Source organism: Cupressus sempervirens, chromosome 6 (assembly GCF_028749045.1).
Source record: "Cupressus sempervirens isolate cs-2001-9-10 chromosome 6, ASM2874904v1, whole genome shotgun sequence".
NCBI lineage: Eukaryota > Viridiplantae > Streptophyta > Pinopsida > Cupressales > Cupressaceae > Cupressus > Cupressus sempervirens.
This window is the reverse complement of record NC_143123.1, coordinates 251079293-251097614: the sequence shown is the minus strand read 5'-3', so window position 1 is coordinate 251097614 and position 18322 is coordinate 251079293. Positions and strand designations below refer to the sequence as shown.

The following is an 18322-nucleotide window of genomic DNA, read 5'->3' as shown; positions in this document are numbered from 1 at the left end:
ACATTTTGGTCATTAATACATAGAATCTCGTATGATTGTGCTTAATCAATTATTGGTCCCAAATCAACAAGTATGTGAGGGATGCACATTTTAACCATAGGCCTCCAAAAATCAATATGTATAAGTGAAAAAGTAATAAAATATAGATATTGGAGGATTTGGCAGCATGTTTATGGAGTATGGAATACATATGGCTTAAAATTACTTAGTGCATGATTGATATTAACACACATACTCATGAGTCCACTAATTAAAATTGATGCAATTTTAAGTATGGGCTCATTTATGGGTATTTGAAATTCACTAAGTGGAAAAGAAGAACAAGGTTGATTATAATTCAATAAGTAATATTTTTCTTCTAATTTAAGTAAACCAAAATCACATTCCTTAAGTGCATCAATATATTCCAATGTCGATTTACCAAATTCAAGTACATCATTATATGGTAAAGGGATATGTGAAATTTTATAGGTAATATTAACCTTATTATGAAGTGTTATATGAGACAATATAGTTGCCTTTGATGGATAGGATGGAGTCCAATGTGAATGGGATAATGAATATGGTAAGAAGTGTGAAGGAGATAAAGTAGATGGGAATAAGAAGGATGGGTGAAATGAAGATGGTAATGATGGATATGGTGGAATATAAGAGGGATATATGGGTTGTTGTGAGCATACATGATTACATTCGTTGTGCATGCTAGGTGGAGAAGTAGATTTTGAAGAAATATGTTGGATTTGTAATGAATTAGAGTAACAATACATGTTACCAACATAATGCATAACTTGATCTTCTTGGGTTTGTGCTTGAGATTTTTCATCCATTATAAGGAATACTTGGTCACTTCCACCCTTATCATGGTAAGGATTAGAAATAGCTTGCATCTCATTCACCATGTGCTTGTAGTTGTTCAAGCATATATATTGGTCATCTTCCCTATAGCAATTAGAACAACAATTGGTTAAATGTTCATCCTCAAAATCACATTGCTCTAAGAATTCATCAATGATTTGCTCATGTTCAAACATAGGGATATAATTATTGCATACCTCTAATATGGGAAGATCAAGATCAATAAAGATACCTTCATTAGGTAGAGAGGGTATTAAAATATCACCTTTGATCGACACATTTTACCCACCAAGTTCTTCTTTTGTTTTTAAATTTTAAGACGAGAATCTAGGGGCACTAACCACTAGTGGGGTCAAGGGGCAATGCCCCTTATGGGGTCTTGGGGCAGTGCCTAAGCTGCACTCCCTATCACAGTATAGGGTAGGGTCTAGGGTGGCGCCTCTGATACCAAGCACATTTTTCCTCTTGTGATCCTTTTAAATTTTGCATTTTTCAAGCAATTTTTGCCCAAATTTGATGCACTTGAATAACCTTGAGAATGCATTATTTTAAACATTTTTCTTCAAAATATGCTTTTCTTTACCAATAACTCACAACAACTTATGATAATGCAAAATTTAATTAACTTCTAAAGCAACTAATGAATTTAATTTCTAAGCCTACTTGCAAAATCTAAAACAAAACTCTAAAGCAATGCATCTATATGATTTAACCAATGAAAATTAAGATTAATTACTTAAGCAAGGCTAGCAATTGCATAATCTTTCATCCTATCGCATTGTTCCTAACTCAAATCATCAAACTAACATGCCTTTGACACCTTTCCCCAGCAACAACGCCAAAATGATAGGCCAACACTGGGGCAAATGATAATAAAGAATTAATGATTTATTATGAAGTTTGGCTAGTCTATACATGTCAATCCGAGAGCATAAGCTTGTGAAAGGTATCCGAGCAATATGCTATCAAGGGATGTTAATTATGAATTGAACAATATGGATACGACTACAACACATGAAATTGAATCTATGAGAAACTAAAGAAATCCCAATGACAAGAACTGTCACTTCCTAGCAAAAGGAACAATAGAAACAAAAATAACAATAATAACAAATGTAATAATTCACAAATCTAGCTAATCTAGAGGAAACAATTCCAATACTAGGCATATGACTGATCTAATATAATAGTTTACTAATATGAATCTAATTTTTCTATATTGATTTATCTCTTAATATGATAGAAAATTTAGAATATGCTGGTCATTATTAAAAATCTGTACTGAGACCGTGATAATCTTTCTTACCCAGCTATGATATTAATCTGCTTGCAAAACTATTTATGAAAACTAACTATTGAAATGAAGGAGAATCTTATTCTATTAACAAACTCAAACAAACCAAATGTAAGCTATTGAAATCACCAACATTCTTCAGAGTTGGCCCTTCCTCCTTAGTTTGCTAAGTGATGAAAATCAAATGGTTCTTCCTCAAGAAATTTCAATCATGCAATGTTTATATTATTGATCTGAATGCTTTTTTTCCCATTTTCTGATATTACATAGCACATATATTTATACGTGTTTAGCTTAAAAATATAGTACCAAACAAAATGATTTTTTTTTGCTAAAAACCAAGGAATATGAGGGTACATACAAACTTTCTTTTAGCCCGCAAATCAGAAATTGGTTTTTTAAAACGGTGGAGATATATGGAAGATATTATGGCCACTCATATCTTCACAAATGAGCAGTATAAAATAGAAGACAACCTATAATGCTAATACCCACATACTCCTTTGGTGGATAATAATAGGTTTGTTATTAAGGAAACAATAATCATGCCCATGCCATAATATCCAACATTTTGCAGCAACAATGTTGTATTCAGCCAAAAGCAATTTGCAACAATATTTGAATTTGTTTGGAGTTTAGTGGTTCTAATTTTCATCTGAGACTATCTCATCTCCTTAGCAACAATTCTTGATTGGATTCTCTATTGTCCATGTATGAATTCAACTAAGTTGGAGGAGTTCTATGCTAAGCTGGTAAAAATAGCAAAAGATAGAACAATCATTGAAAATTGAAATCCAAACTTATAATAGTAAACTAGAAAAATCACATTTTGAAAACAACCTCTAACTTTTCCATCATCCAGGTTCTAAAGATTCTTCCATGCGGGATTGCAATTGGGCATGTTCTGGACAATACCCATGTCTTGGATTTTTGAGATTCATCTGTATCTATTCGCAAAAGGAAATGCAAAACTAGCTGTCCTTATTTTTAGTTGGTAATTATTTATGTTAGTTTCCTTATCAACATACTCCTTGGTCAATACTCTTAGAAGGAATAATGCTTTAAATTGTTGAGGAAATAATGAATGCCAATAAGAAAAAGCAAGCAATACATTTCAAAGTGGATGGAACTTTGTATTTCTGAAATAGTTACAAGAAGATGCATAGCGGGCAACAAGAAGAACCATAACTTGTTAGATAAATAGAATTTCATCTATTTGTTCACATATTCTATCTAATAACTATATTAAATATTACTCATAAATATTCGATCATATGCAACATAGAAGGAGAAAATGGAATAGAAAATGGGGATTGAAATGAGTGTGAAGGTTTATACGAAGGTTAAAATATGGTATAATTTGGGACATAAAATGCTCTCATCAGGTTATTTGAAAAAGTGAAATGTCGACCAGGATTGGTATCAAAGCCTCACCATTATAGTTTACAAAACCAAATTAAGTTTTATAAACTATATATTTTTATTGTTGTCTGTGTTTGAGGGCATTATTTTACCCTCAAACAATAGAAGCACTGTGAATTGCAAAGAAGGCTAGCAAAACTCGATCGAGTTTACCATAAAAATAAAAATAAACCAATTGCATCTCCATCCATGGCACCCCACAAACAAGGTAATTCTTCATTCTATTTGTCATTTATGTATTTTTTTTTATCAAATTTTATAATTTGGTTTTGTAATTTATAAGTTTCTTAATTATTTTTAAAAAAATTTAATATAGATGCAGCAAGAAATGCAAGAAATTGAGGGAGAGAAGAAAGATCACCTCCTACACAATCAACCCCTCCACCTATCATGACACAACCACAAAACACTCCCCCCATTGTGACACAACCACAAAACCCTCCACCCGTAGTGACATAGCCACAAAACCCTCCACTCAATGTTCTCATTCAACAACCACTACCTCATATAAATCCTCAATGCATACAATTACATAATTTAAGTACTACACAAGAGGACCTCATAAACTGCCTCTCACAAAATAATGCTAACATCACCCAAATGGTCAATAGGTTGCGATCACCTACACTTGATCACCACTCAACACTAGCGAATACACTTGAATAAGTTAAAAATGCAAATGATGTTTCTAAGGAGGTTACGAAATGGGGTACATGGAGAGATAGGTGTCACGCATTTTCCAATGGGTTATCATATCAACAAGTGAAAGATAAAAACATAAAGAAAGGTACCATATTTTCTCTTTTCACTGATCCTATATCCGAAAACTCCTTATTACACACAACTAAAACTTTTCCTATTCATTGGTGCGCTCATGCTAGGATGAGATCATGCTTTTGGGATAGGTGGTATATGGTATTTGATCTACCACCATGTAATAATTATGAGGTGCCTTTATATTTTTTGAGAAAGCTATATTGTGATTTCATCCTTAGTGAGAAGCCAAATTACTTTGACATCCATCAATTCTAGGGTAGAGGGAAAGGCTCTGTACAGGATAGACCTAGAGCTCATAGGATAGTACCACAACATGAGAGGAGACGTACAACACAAAAAACCATGCCTCATGTTGTGATCCAATCAATTGTAAAGGAGTCTATTGATTTACAGACTCCTCATTGGGTTGCATCATTGACAGATGTTATCATTCAGCATGGCTCATAGTTAGGTGGTTTTCATTCACCTATGGAACCCTGACCATCATTAGATGCACCTTTCGAGTCATCATAGCATATGACACCTCCATCATCATCACCTATTGTATCAGGGTCATCACAACATGTAATAGCTCCATCATCATCACCTATGGCACCTCAGTCATCATAGCCTACGACAGCTCCATCAGCATCACTTGCACCACTAATGTCATCTCCACTTGTGTCACCTAAACCACTAGTGTCATCTCTTCTTGTGTCACCTGCACCACTAGTGTCATCATCACTTGTGCCACCTACATTATCATCATGTGCATCATTACAGTCTTCAGGGCCCAATCAACATTTTTGTTTTAGCTGTCAACACATGTGTGATGGGATAGATATAGATGCATCTTAGGATGGAGTGTCATCTTATCCATGTATACATTATGGGCATACTTTTTATTCATATAGAGATGGGAATTTCACACTCACAAATGATTTGATGGTGATGGTCTTCGGTGGACAAGGGACACAGGTTTGTTTGTTTTTCTAAGTTTTGACATGATATCATTTAATCACCTAAATATCATAAAAGTTTTAAATATATATTTTTTATAGATTACTCCAAATTGATATGTGAACAATATACAACAAAGGGTGCAGCAAGCAGAATGATAGCACCACAGAGTACTCATTTTGCTAGAGGTGTGAGACTAGGAGCAAGAACACCTGAGGTAAAGGCTTTTAAATATTCTTAAAAGTACAATAATACATTGGCTTTAAAATGTTGTTTCTTAATTGGTATGACACTAACAACCAACTTATAGATCCTCCCCCCCAACTCTCAGTATTTCTAAATATTCTAACAAGAGAGAGTGTGATGTATAGATGAGGATAGAGAGAGGTGGATGATGAGGCATACATGTAGAGGTAGATAGGTGGAGAGGAAGGGAGAGATAAACCTATGGAGAGGAAAATTATGGTAGTATTATGTGACAACATAGATCCAATAGAGAGTGCGATAGAGATATATATAGGGGAAAGGAGGGAGGGGAAGATACATGAAGAGAGGAATAAAGGTAGGAACACAACTATAGAGGTTAGAGAGAGAGAGAGAAGTATACACATGAATATTTACTCTCCATTATATTACCAGGGAGAGAGAGGTTAGAGGAGGGGAGATAAGTCACTTTTTCTACATGTTGATATTATCTCAAATTAAAGGCTTGACATCACAATCTTCTAATCTATGAAAAATGATATATATATGATAGGGGTGATTGTTTAATTCTAGGCATAACAAGTGGGAGTTTAAGTGGAAAAGAGTGAAAGAGTTAAGTAGGGAGAGAAATTAATTACTGGATTTGTTAAGTGGAGGAGGACATGAAGGGAGGACACACTTAAGGCACAACGCAAATGGAAAGAGGAAGAGTTAAGTGAGGTAAATAAATAAATAAAACTAATTAATTTCCACCAAGTATTAATAATTAGGGATTAGAATACATAAAAATTTACTCAATTGATGAAAATTAATGAAAAGGGACAAATTAAACAACTATTTATTTTTTCTTAGAAGAAAAAGTAAGATAAAAGGAATAAATAATTAAAATTATTGAATAAAAGAGAGAACGACATGCCATCAAACAAACAATAAAAAATCAATCCACCAATGTAAGGGAGTTGTTTGTAAAAAGCGTCGGTGCAGACCTTGGCCAATTTTTAGTGCTTGATATTAGAAATGATTGGAGAAAGAAGGAAAATAGGCTTTTGACTTTTCTTTGAAGATCAAATTCTAATTTTTTTCAATTTTTTTCATATTCAATTCTCTAAATTGGTCGCAATATGATACTAGTTTCATTGCTTATGATATCAAGCCTACCAAATTTGATCTTAATAGACTTATTAAAGAATTCAATCAAAAGCCTATTAGACAACTTACATTTTAATCTTAACAAAGGGAAGTAGAAAAAATACATACAATAAATAGAAGAAAGAAAATTGTTTTATTTTTAATTTTTAAAAAACTGTAATTACAATAAAAATATATCAATTATAATAAAAGAAAGATTGCACACAAAAGACAACTACAACTTAAAAATCACATAACAAAATCCTAACTATACCTCTTTCCATACATATGTATCTTGGAGATATAAAAACCACATTTGTCAACAGTTGGTAAAATACAAAATGACAAATAATCCAATTAAAACAGAATTCCACGTCTAAATGAGTCCAAAGAAAACACCGAAGGTAACGCTGACATAAGAATCAATGCATTGTATTGAAGTTAGAGAGAAATAATAAGCGAATGACACGTAGCTGCGGTGCTTATTATGGCAATATATAATCCTTTCGTATAAAGCGATTGGATTTTAGCTTTCGAAAGTTGTGGCAGAACTTCTGAACTCATTGCCTCTGAATCAGCGAAGTTTTTCATTTAAAGGTTACGGGACACTTTTCTTTGCGAAATTTCGTGAAATTTTTTGAAGTCATCGGCTTTAAATCGGGGGCGCGAAAGCTTTTCATGTGAAGCGAAATTTTTGGAAGATTTTCTGCATCCATTGGCGCAACATGAATTTCGTGAAGAATTTAAGGATTCATTGGCTCTAAATCAGGGCGAGAAAACGCAGATACAGTGATCGATTATTTGCTTTGTGTATTCGCGCAAGAATTTATGTATTCATTGCCTATAAATCAGGGTGCAAATTGTGAGAGAAAGCTACCAGATTTTCGAAGGAAGGAGGAAAAGCGGGTGAAAGATGGCAGTTCCAGTGGATTTAGAAGGCGGATCATGGAAAGAAGAAGACAATGTGTTGTCCAAATCTTTCCGCTACGGCGAGGGGGCAGCGGAGGAGGAAGCCGCCCTCAAATGGGCTGCTCTCAAAAAGCTGCCGACTTATGACCGCCTGCGGAGCTCCCTTCTCCGCCATGTCGGCTCCACCGGTACCCTCGGATATCAGAATGTTGATGTTACCACATTAAACAATAAAACTCGCGGCGAATTCATCCAGAGGCTCTTGCAGGTCACTGAGGTCGACAATGAGCAGTTTTTGTTGAAGCTCAAGGAAAGACTTACCAGGTTACAATTTTTTTCTTTTCTGTTTTTTTTCTTGCTTTGAATGAAGATTCAGTAGAGTAGATGAATGATAAATAGCTAATATGGATTTTACAGGGTGGGGATTGTGATGCCTACAATAGAAGTTCAGTTTGAGAATTTGAATATCACTGGGGAGGCCTATGTCGGAAAGAGAGCTCTTCCCACGCTTGTCAATTTCGCCATTAATACAATCCAGGTATGCCCAAATTCTGTCCTGCCAAGGGTTTTTTTTGCCTTTTTGAGATCGGATTAATAGGTTACAAAGTGTATGCTTCTAAATTTGGATTAGGGAAAAAATTTTAAGGAGTTATGATAAATTTCAATGCATTTTAAACGGCAGGAATACCAGCCTGCAATAGCTTTTAGTTTTTTTTTTTAGGAATTGAATATGCAAACCCTGATACATATTAGGGCTCATCTGAAGAGTATAGATTAGATATAAAATTAGCAAACTGGGTAGTATTCAATCCGTCTTGGCTGCATATACACTGGTAATATCTATCTTGTGAAGTTTCATCTAGTAGTTACCACAGAATTTTACTTAAGCTAAGGAAAATCTTGCTAAGCTGCATAAAAACCTATGAAGTATGAACGAGGAACTCATGTTTACAGCTTACTTGGTTTTCATGGTGGAAACCTTAATGCACCAGTCGAGAACACTCCCTTCACTGTGAATATGGAAGAAACGAAGCTTCCATCTTAAGATTTCTTAATTATACATAATTTAGGGCTTAATTATCCTATAGACTACATAAGGATCAGTCTAAAACAAATAAATAAATAGATTAGCGAAACATGCCAAACTCTGAGTATAATGCCCACATTACATAAACATAATAATAATAATAATAATTTAATAAATGTTTAATGCATAGGCATAATTAACCAAAAAGTCGGTATTAATTTTGGAAAAGTGGGTGTAAAACTAACTAATAAATAATTATATAATTATTAAACATATTGAATATATAAATTATTTAAAGGACATGTTATCTATGATCAATTATATAATACCATTCTAGCTTTGGAGATCTAATGGAAGAAGAGAAGGTAAATACGTATCATAGACTGAAATCTCGAAGTCAAGGATATTCATATTTTTATATTCAACTGTTTCCTTCCAGGTTTTCATTTTGTCTATAGGTTGCATATAATACATAGGGTAAATGCATTTTGGATTTTTAGAGGTACGTTATAGTGCACCAAATTTGCCTCGGGTGTGGACTTAAGTGCATTTTGCATTAAGAACATCTTGGATGTGCATCACCTTGGTATGCATACCGTAACCAATATACTGTGATGTTTTAAAAGATTGCAAGTTTTGCAAGGAGTCTCGTAAAAATCACAGTTAAATCAACATTTTTGGTTAACTGGCAGTGCTTTTTAAGCTATGTTGGTCTTTTCCATTGTTATTCTGGACTTGAAATTGAGGACAGTTGATTTTGATTTGTTGGGCTTCTAACCTGTCAAATATTACATTTTCCAGGTAGGTTGAAACCTTTTTCTTCTATTACAATTGTCTGCCTTTGTTGCAGCTATAAGTAATAAATACTTGTTAGCGTGAAAAAACAGACTTCTTTAATATTTTATTTAAGCTTGACAAATTATATTTGATTTCTTTACACTAGATTCTGAGGAACAAAGGGGAATGGGACCTGTATCTGATGGTAGCTTGTCTGGTTAGAGGACTTCGTGTACATCCTCTTGCAGGAGGATTATAATGTAATAGAATTTAAGGTATTCTCAATTAACTACATTGCAATCGATGTTGTTGTGCAGGGTGTTCTCGACTATCTGCGCATATTTCATTCGAAAAGGACAACTTTAACTATTTTTCATGATGTAAGTGGCATCATAAAGCCTTCACGGTGAGTTCATCGTCTTTGAAATTGAAGATGTGGAAAGTGTAGAATCGTGACACTTGTTTATCTCTTATAACCTTTCATTGATCTCTTCAGGATGACACTTCTTCTGGGTCCACCTGGTGCTGGTAAAACTACGTTGCTAACAACTTTGGCTGGAGAACCTGACCGCAGTTGCAAAGTGAGTAAATTTCTATATATTTATATAGGTCAGAGAAAGGATTTGTTCTATAGAGGGATGGTTGTGAATTTCTGTCTGTATGTGTGGATGCATTTGTTGTCAGTAATTAGTCCTCCCCACCTAAGTCAGTATTGGTCAATCACGAAATATCTTATAAAGCAAATATTAAGGAGATTGCATGTATTTTCAGATATTTATAACACTAGCTTTCTCTTTACAGATTGGTGGCAACGTTACCTACAATGGACACTCGTTAACAGAATTCGTGCCGCAAAGAAGTTCTGTTTACATTAGCCAGCATGATTTGCATTTTGCAGAAATGGCTGTGAGGGAAACGCTTGATTTTTTTGGCCAGTGCCAAGGAGTTGGGTAAAGATATGGTGAGTGCTTCTGCAGAAATTACTCACAATTGTATTGTCTTATCATTTCTGTACCCATATTGAATATACGTGGTTCTCACAGATCTCCTGCAAGAACTTTCTAGACGTGAGAAGCAGGAAAACATCAAACCAGATCTAGATGTTGACGTCTTTATGAAGGTAGATGTTGGTACCAAACATATACTTTTGATTAAGAGTTCCTAATGAACTGATCTGCTCTCTAATTTATGCCAAGTTTGACATTTGATCTGTGTAACGGTTACAGGAAACTGCAATTGAAGGCCAGAAGACCAGCCTTGTCACAGATTATGTGTTAAAGGTTTGATTTCAGTAGTCCCATGTTAGGTAGTACAAATGCTTAATAAGATTCAGATTTTAAAGATTATAATAGTACCCTTGATTTGTTTCAGCTTCTAGGACTGGACATCTGCGCTGATATAATAGTAGGAGATCAAATGCGCCGTGGAATCTCTGGAGGTCAGAAGAAGAGAGTCACCACAGGTGTGTTTTACAAGGAAAGTTCCTTAGAAGTTTTGAAACATCGAAAGTTGAAATTATATCACTAAAAGATGCAATTTTTGTGTTTGTTATTAAACATTTACAGGGGAAATGCTAGTTGCTCGTCCCAAAGCTTTGTTTATGGATGAAATTTCAACAGGACTGGACAGTGCTACAACATACCAAATTATCAAGTGTCTGCACCAACTTGTCCATGTTCTTGATGGCACAATGTTGATTTCTCTACTGCAGCCTGCTCCTGAAACATATGAACTATTTGATGACATCATCTTATTGTCTGAAGGAGAGATTGTTTATCAAGGACCTCGAGAACGTGTGCTTGACTTTTTCGATTCCATGGGTTTCAAATGCCCCGACAGGAAAGGAGTAGCTGATTTCTTGCAGGAAGTAAGTGTGGGCTCCTTCATTTAGTAGAGCCTGCTGAATTTTAGGTGCCAATTGATTTCACATCACAAAGATTCAGTCCATTTGCTCACATGATATATCCATTTTAGGTGCCAATTGGTACCAAAGTGATCAAGTACTATGTACGATGCAACTGCTAACGGATGAAATTCTTAATAGTATCAAATTTATTAACCATGTTTTTGGTTTTACTTGAACAGGTAACCTCAAGAAAGGACCAAAGGCAATATTGGGCCCGTACAAATCAACCGTATCGCTACATAGCTGTCAAGGAATTTGCAGAGGCCTTCCGCTCATTTCATGTTGGTAAGAGTCTTATCAAAGAGTTGTCACATCCATACGACAAAACAAAGAACCATGCTGTCGCCCTTACATCTACCAAGTATGGTGTTAGTAGAATGAACATGCTCAAAGCTTGCTATTCTAGAGAAGTGCTCCTTCTGAAGAGAAACTCTTTTGTTTACATATTCAAAATAGGACAGGTGAATCTCTAGAATCCCAAATTTAAAGAACTTAAGCATTTCTCTTATTAAACTTTGTGAAAGTAAGGAGAATAAATTCTGACAAACAAGTAACGCAGATTGTAGTTGTAGCGACAATCACCACAACAATATTTTTGCGCACAAAAATGCACCAACAGACCATTACTGATGGAAATCTCTACATGGGTGCCCTTTTCTTTGGTTTAATCCATATGATGTTCAATGGCATACCAGAAATGGCAATGACAATTGTCCGACTTCCAGTTTTCTACAAACAAAGAGACCAACTATTATATCCAGCTTGGGCATATTCGATACCAAATTGGATAGTGAAGATCCCATTTTCTCTGGTAGAAGCAGTGATATGGGTTTTCATTACATACTATACTATTGGTTTTGCACCAGAGGCTGATAGGTAAGTCTTGTATTTCTCTATTTCTATTGCATAGACAATGGTGATGTGTAGAAAGACAACTGTTCCACTTACAATAGTTTGTATGGCAACGTTATAATGAAAAATATAACAATTAACTACAAGCATATTCAAGCATATATTTAAGCTCCTAACATTTAATGACATCTCCACTCAAATCATAGCAACCTAAAAGGTTTTAACTACAACAGTAACTACTCTCAAATCATGGGTTTGCTTACACTTCAAACTACATTCCTGGTGTGAAATCAAGACAACAACCCCTTCCCATAAGAAAATTCTCTAATTAATAGATGAAATTTAATTTCTTTCTTCTTTCACAGAATTAATAAACAATGAATGCTAAATTATTCATTTCTACCCATAATGCAAACACTCTTCGTTCTAGATAAAATATTGAAAGTTGGCTGCACATTATCTAGTATTTTCAACGTTGTTTTACAATGATAAATAGATCTAGTATACGACTCTTTTCTTGTGCTAGATATCCTGTAAACTAGTTCGCAAACAATCATTTCTAGAAATGCTAATCAAATCATATTCTAAAGAAGCCACATTTTATAACGTGCTGATGCGTTAAGCTTATCTAATGTTACTTTTCCTTTGTGACAAATGGCCTTAGATGTCATAAATTTGACCAGTATACTTTGTAGTGTATAATCTGACCGATATACTTTGCTGTGTATGGGACAAAATAATAATCAAAGAAGCATTGCAACAGGTTGTGCTCATTTTGAGAGATCCTTTCTTTTGTTCGCAGATGCTTTAAGCAAGTCTTTCTCCTCTTTTGGTTGCATCAAATGGGAATGGGACTTTTCAAGTTCGTGGGATCATTGGGTCGAAACATGATCGTCTCACAAACTTTTGGAGCATTTGCTAATCTTGTCGTGTTCCTCCTTGGAGGATTTGTGGTTTCCTGAGGTATATAGTCTCCTGATTTCTACAAACCTTATTATTTACATTGAAGGAAATAACTTTCATGAACATTTTAGTTATGATAGCAAATTTTGAAATGAGGATTTATTATGTTGAAACAGTCGACGTACCCAGCTGGTGGATTTGGGCATATTGGTGTTCTCCATTGTCTTGTAGCCAAAATGCCCTTGCTGTCAATGAATTTCTAGCTCCCAGATGGAACAAAGTAAGTGAATTTGCCTTTATTTAAAAGGATCATTGTATATCAAGAGTGGACAATCATACTAAACATTTTATTTCATCTCATATATATTACTTGTATGTAGCCAAGCAGTACTACCTCAAACAAGACATTGGGACATGAAATAATAGAAGCTCGTGGATTAATTGCTGAAGCTAGATTATATTGGATTGGTGTTGGAGCACTAATTGGGTTCTGTATAATCTTTAATATTTTATTTACCTTGGCTCTAGCATACCTCAATCGTGAGTCTTGGATTTTGTTAAGATTTAATTATCTTTTTCTTATTTCCCTTTTAATTTACATCTACAGCGGGCTCTAACAGAATCTTATTAATAAACAGCGTTGAGCAAATCACAAGCTGTACTATCTGAGGATATTATTGAAGAGAAACAGGTAAACAGAACTGGAGAAAGCAACCATGGAGAACAACTTAAGTCTTTTGATTTGACATCGGTGGTAAAATCCAGAGGTATGTCATGATCTCCACTCAAAATCTTTACTGCGTGTGAAGTTCCAGTCTGCTAAAAAACAAGTTCCTCATTTTAGACAGACTTAAAATTAAAATTTAGAAAGGTAACAAGATAAGCTAGAGCTTTCTTGTAAGCCTTTTGCGTACTTATGGATGTGTTAACCTGCCACTGGAAAAGATACGAATGTCTTATTCAACACTTTGAAAGAAACATATATTTCATGTTGAAAATGCAATTATCGATTCCGAACGTAGCAATTGAAGGTGGTTGAATGTTAAAATATAAATTGTGCACCTCGTATGAGAGAACATTATAACTAAAAAGTATTAGAGAGAGGCCAATGAATGTGTGTTAATTTGTGGATGAAAACTTGAAAATTTTCAGTTTCTCAAATAAAATTTCTAGAAATTGATTGACAAATAGATCAAAGAGATTGTAACATGTTGAAACTCCACGATCATAAACACTACTTATAATTTCAACTGTTATGATATGAAAAAGTTAGCATTGTTCATTCACAGAATGTAGAATATCTTTCAGGCCATGCAGATTTGTCAGAGAGAAGAGAAAGTCTAACTTCAAGCCATGATCGAGAACTGACTGATATTCAACACTCGGTATTTCAGAAAAAAGGAATGGTCCTTCCTTTCCAACCATTATCAATTGCTTTTGAAAACATCAACTACTATGTTGACATGCCACAGGTGAGTGCAGTTAGACTTTGGTTGATCAAATTTAATTAATTGGCGATAATTTTGACATTCCCAGCTTTTATCAAATTTAATTATGATTCCTAGTTTTTGTAATTGTAACAAGGTCCTACATGTTAGTGTAAATAATAATTATTTACACATTACTTAAGTTTACTTAGGAAAAATGCATTATTTTATTATTTATTAGGTTAGACACCTAGGAGTTTGTGTACTCATATGATTTGTCATGTTGACAACACAAGAGTAAGCAACTCTAATTTAGCACATGGTGTCTACAATGCTAGAGTTTGCATAATTAACTAAGTTTTTATGTAGATGACATAGTTGTTTGCACTCTTAATTAAGCACATGGTGTCTACAACATAATTTTACATGACATACCTTTGTAGGCTTATCCTCTCATCATCGTACTAACTCTTGTGCTTAATGGAGGATAATCCACTCTTGGTGGACATGTGCTTAGTTGTGAGGCTTATCATATTGCTAACTACTAGACATTCTAGAAGCATTCTAAAGGCTTTTATATTCAGGCACTCCTAGTGTACTTATACATCAATTGAATTTTATATTGTTATTCTAATCATACTCTATTGGTCTATTTTGTGCTAGTTCTTGAGATTCTTGGTCTTGAGTGATTTTGACCTAAATAAAATTCTTACACTACATACTCTATCAATTCAACAATTTTTTTATAACTAACCTGTATGTCATCCATGGAAAATAGGCCCAAACCATGTAATGATGATGGAGCTATGCGATATATCCTCTTGTTAACACAAAAATTAGTGTTAATTGGAGGTAATTCTTTGCGTACCCATTTTTTCTCAAGATGTATGTACATCAAGCGAACCTTGATGTTTCTCTTTGTCTCATCATCATAAGAACATGACCGTGCCGTGAGCAAGGAAAAATTTCATGCATTTATTGAATTTTCTTCTAATCTTTTGCCCTCTAGTTTGTCTCTCTTTAGTAGACCTACTACATGTCTCATTGTACTCTTCTATTCTTGTGTTTCCCTCACTTAAGGAAGACAAATCTAACAGATACCTATTTGGTGGTACCTGGAGCCCATCAAATGAGAGAAATATTTTTCTATAAAATGAAGGAGAAAAATATTTTTTTATAAAATGAGGCTAATATTGATGAAGTTTGCCTAAAGTTAATGTCAAAGGTAAAGAAAAGGAAAACATGTAATAAACTTATACCTCCCGATCCATGTCACTTTGTACCATCCTTGTTAAAGGGGTATAGTTTCCTGCATATGTAAATGATTTGTCTTAAGTTAGTTACAAATTACATGATACTTATGCTACAAATTATACGTAAAACATAACATGAAAAATATGCATACATCGCAAAAAAACATAAAATTATATAGTTTTTAATTGGTTCCCTCTACAAAAAACATATTATAAGTAATCAACACCTAATACATTTCCATTGATCATGTCATTGATCATCTTATTCATCTATCTCATCATCATGAACATCATCATTATCGCCATCATCATCCAAATTGTCAGAATTATCATGGTCAACATCATGATCATCACTATGACCATCATCATCATCACCATCACCATCACCACCATTATCATCATCATCAATGCCATCACCATCATCATCATCTCCTTCTTCATCTTCAGCATCATCATCATCATCATCATCATCATCTCCCCCTTCATCTTCACCATCATCATCATCTACTTCGTCTTTCACTTCTTCGATATCTTCTTCTTCAATCACATTATACTTTATTGGTCTTACTCTTGGATTATGTCTAATGAAAAATGACCAATTCAGTTTATGTGAAACACCAAAGTAAAACACTTGCTCACATTGGCTTGGAAGAGCATAGGGCTCATTTCCAAATGGCTCAAATGACCTTGTATTGATCATTGTAAATCCATTATCATGTTCAATAATAGTTCAGGATCATTTTGATTCAGTCATATCTTGTACCATTTGACACTGAATAGAACTTGTTTGAAGGAATTAAAGTTACACTCAATTATATTGTCCAAAATTTTATAGTAGCTATTTTCAGATTATTGAGGATGCATGTCATTTCTAGACAAAATATTGGTGGCCTTAAACATTGCAGTTATCCTAGAATCATAAGTTCTCTTAGTATCGTCCACCTTTTTTATGCAAAATTTACGACCATTGTAGTACATAACTCTGTAGTGCTTGACTTGTTATTTTTCAAACATGTCAAAATTATGCATCCATCCTTCAGTTGATATTAATCAAATGGGTCATGATAGGTTAACTTATATTTAGCTTTCCACCTCTTAAACCATTTGCTAGATCAATTACCATTGGCATAACATTTGGATCTCCATTATGATGAGCTTCTTTAACTAATGAAGCAACACCTTACCATGTTAATGAGTGACCATTTTTTTGAGATCATTCAATCCATACCATTATCCAATCAAATATTGTTTGCAATATACAAATGAAGTGCATCCCAATCACGAGCAACTATATAAAATAAATAGACTAGTTAGAAACAACTTATATTGATGATGGATAAGAATTAATTAACTACAATAACATCTTATAATTACCTCTCACTTTCCTCAATCTACCTTTCCCCATCGAGTACTCCCCTTTGAATCTGTTCATGGAGTTGGGATCCCAAATGTGATCTATATGGATCTTTGATGCAAATTTGGGAAGATATTCACTAATGTAAACCAGGGTTTTGTAGACCATATATCTCTCGACCATGGAACCCTTCGGATGTGCTCTCTGTTAAACCAATCCATTCAAAAATTTCAAGTGCTCTCAACCATCCACATTGACCTAGTTGGTATAGGTCCACACAACTTGATCTCCTCAACTAGATGTATGAGGTAATGTTCTTATGCACTAAAAAAAGTTGAAGATAGACACTTTTGCATCTCACACAAAAGCTGAGAAATTTTTCTCTTCCATTTCTTTATGTCTTTTGTATCAATTTCTTTAGATGACAACCACCTAGAAGATATTCATCACACAAAAATATATTAACGAGACTAATAACACTTCTATACAACAAATCTAACTAATAACACTTCTAACCTCATGTATTTACCAAGATCATTTATAACATGTTTGGCACTTATGTTGTTAAAGTTGTGTGGGGGAGATAGAGGTAGAACATATTGCAGTAATAATAAAATGATCTTTTCAATATATTATAAAATAAAACAATCAAAAGTATATGATGTTTTACAAATTTATTTTAAATAGAGAAGAGCATGACTTACCTTTAGAAAGGTATGCCAATCATGCATTTTCAACCCTGACCCAAAATCACCTTACTTTGATATGAGATTGCTTATGTTTGTAGCAAATCTTGTGAGAAATTCAGTTTTTTTTATGGCATCAGTTTTTTGTTGCATTAATAACCAAGGAATGATACTCGTATTAATCTGATGGGTATGTGCAGGATCATGGTGTGCCCAAAAGTGGCGATGTGAAAAAAAAAAGAGTTTGAAGACACTTAAAAGCGCTTCAAAATCCGCTCTGACTTTTTTTTACCTATCCAAGAACCAAACCTGGAAGGTTAAGCCGAGCCTTATCGGATATCCGATATCATATCGGATATCCGATTTTAAATCCAATATCTGACTAATAATTAAAATCATATAATAGTGTGATATATTATTTAATATTATTATTATTGATATAAAATAATAATAATATTATTAAATAATATATAATACTATTATATTATAATAATAATATTATTATTTAATATTTTTATAATAATAATTATTATACTATAATATAATAATATTATTATAATTATTATTATACTATAATATAATAATAATATTATTATAATAATTATTATA

General features: G+C 33.8%; 1 pseudogene across 1 annotated transcript; it reads left to right on the top strand.

The window, feature by feature from the left end:
• Positions 1–7452: 7452 nt before the first annotated feature.
• On the top strand, positions 7453–14543 carry LOC149552188 (ABC transporter G family member 39-like; annotated as a pseudogene). The gene is made up of 12 exons (XR_016352875.1): positions 7453–7852; positions 7946–8066; positions 9650–9738; positions 9829–9913; positions 10134–10293; positions 10376–10452; positions 10559–10612; positions 10704–10794; positions 10898–11199; positions 11418–11699; positions 11798–12114; positions 12893–14543. The product of XR_016352875.1 is annotated as an ABC transporter G family member 39-like (transcript).
• Positions 14544–18322: the final 3779 nt, after the last annotated feature.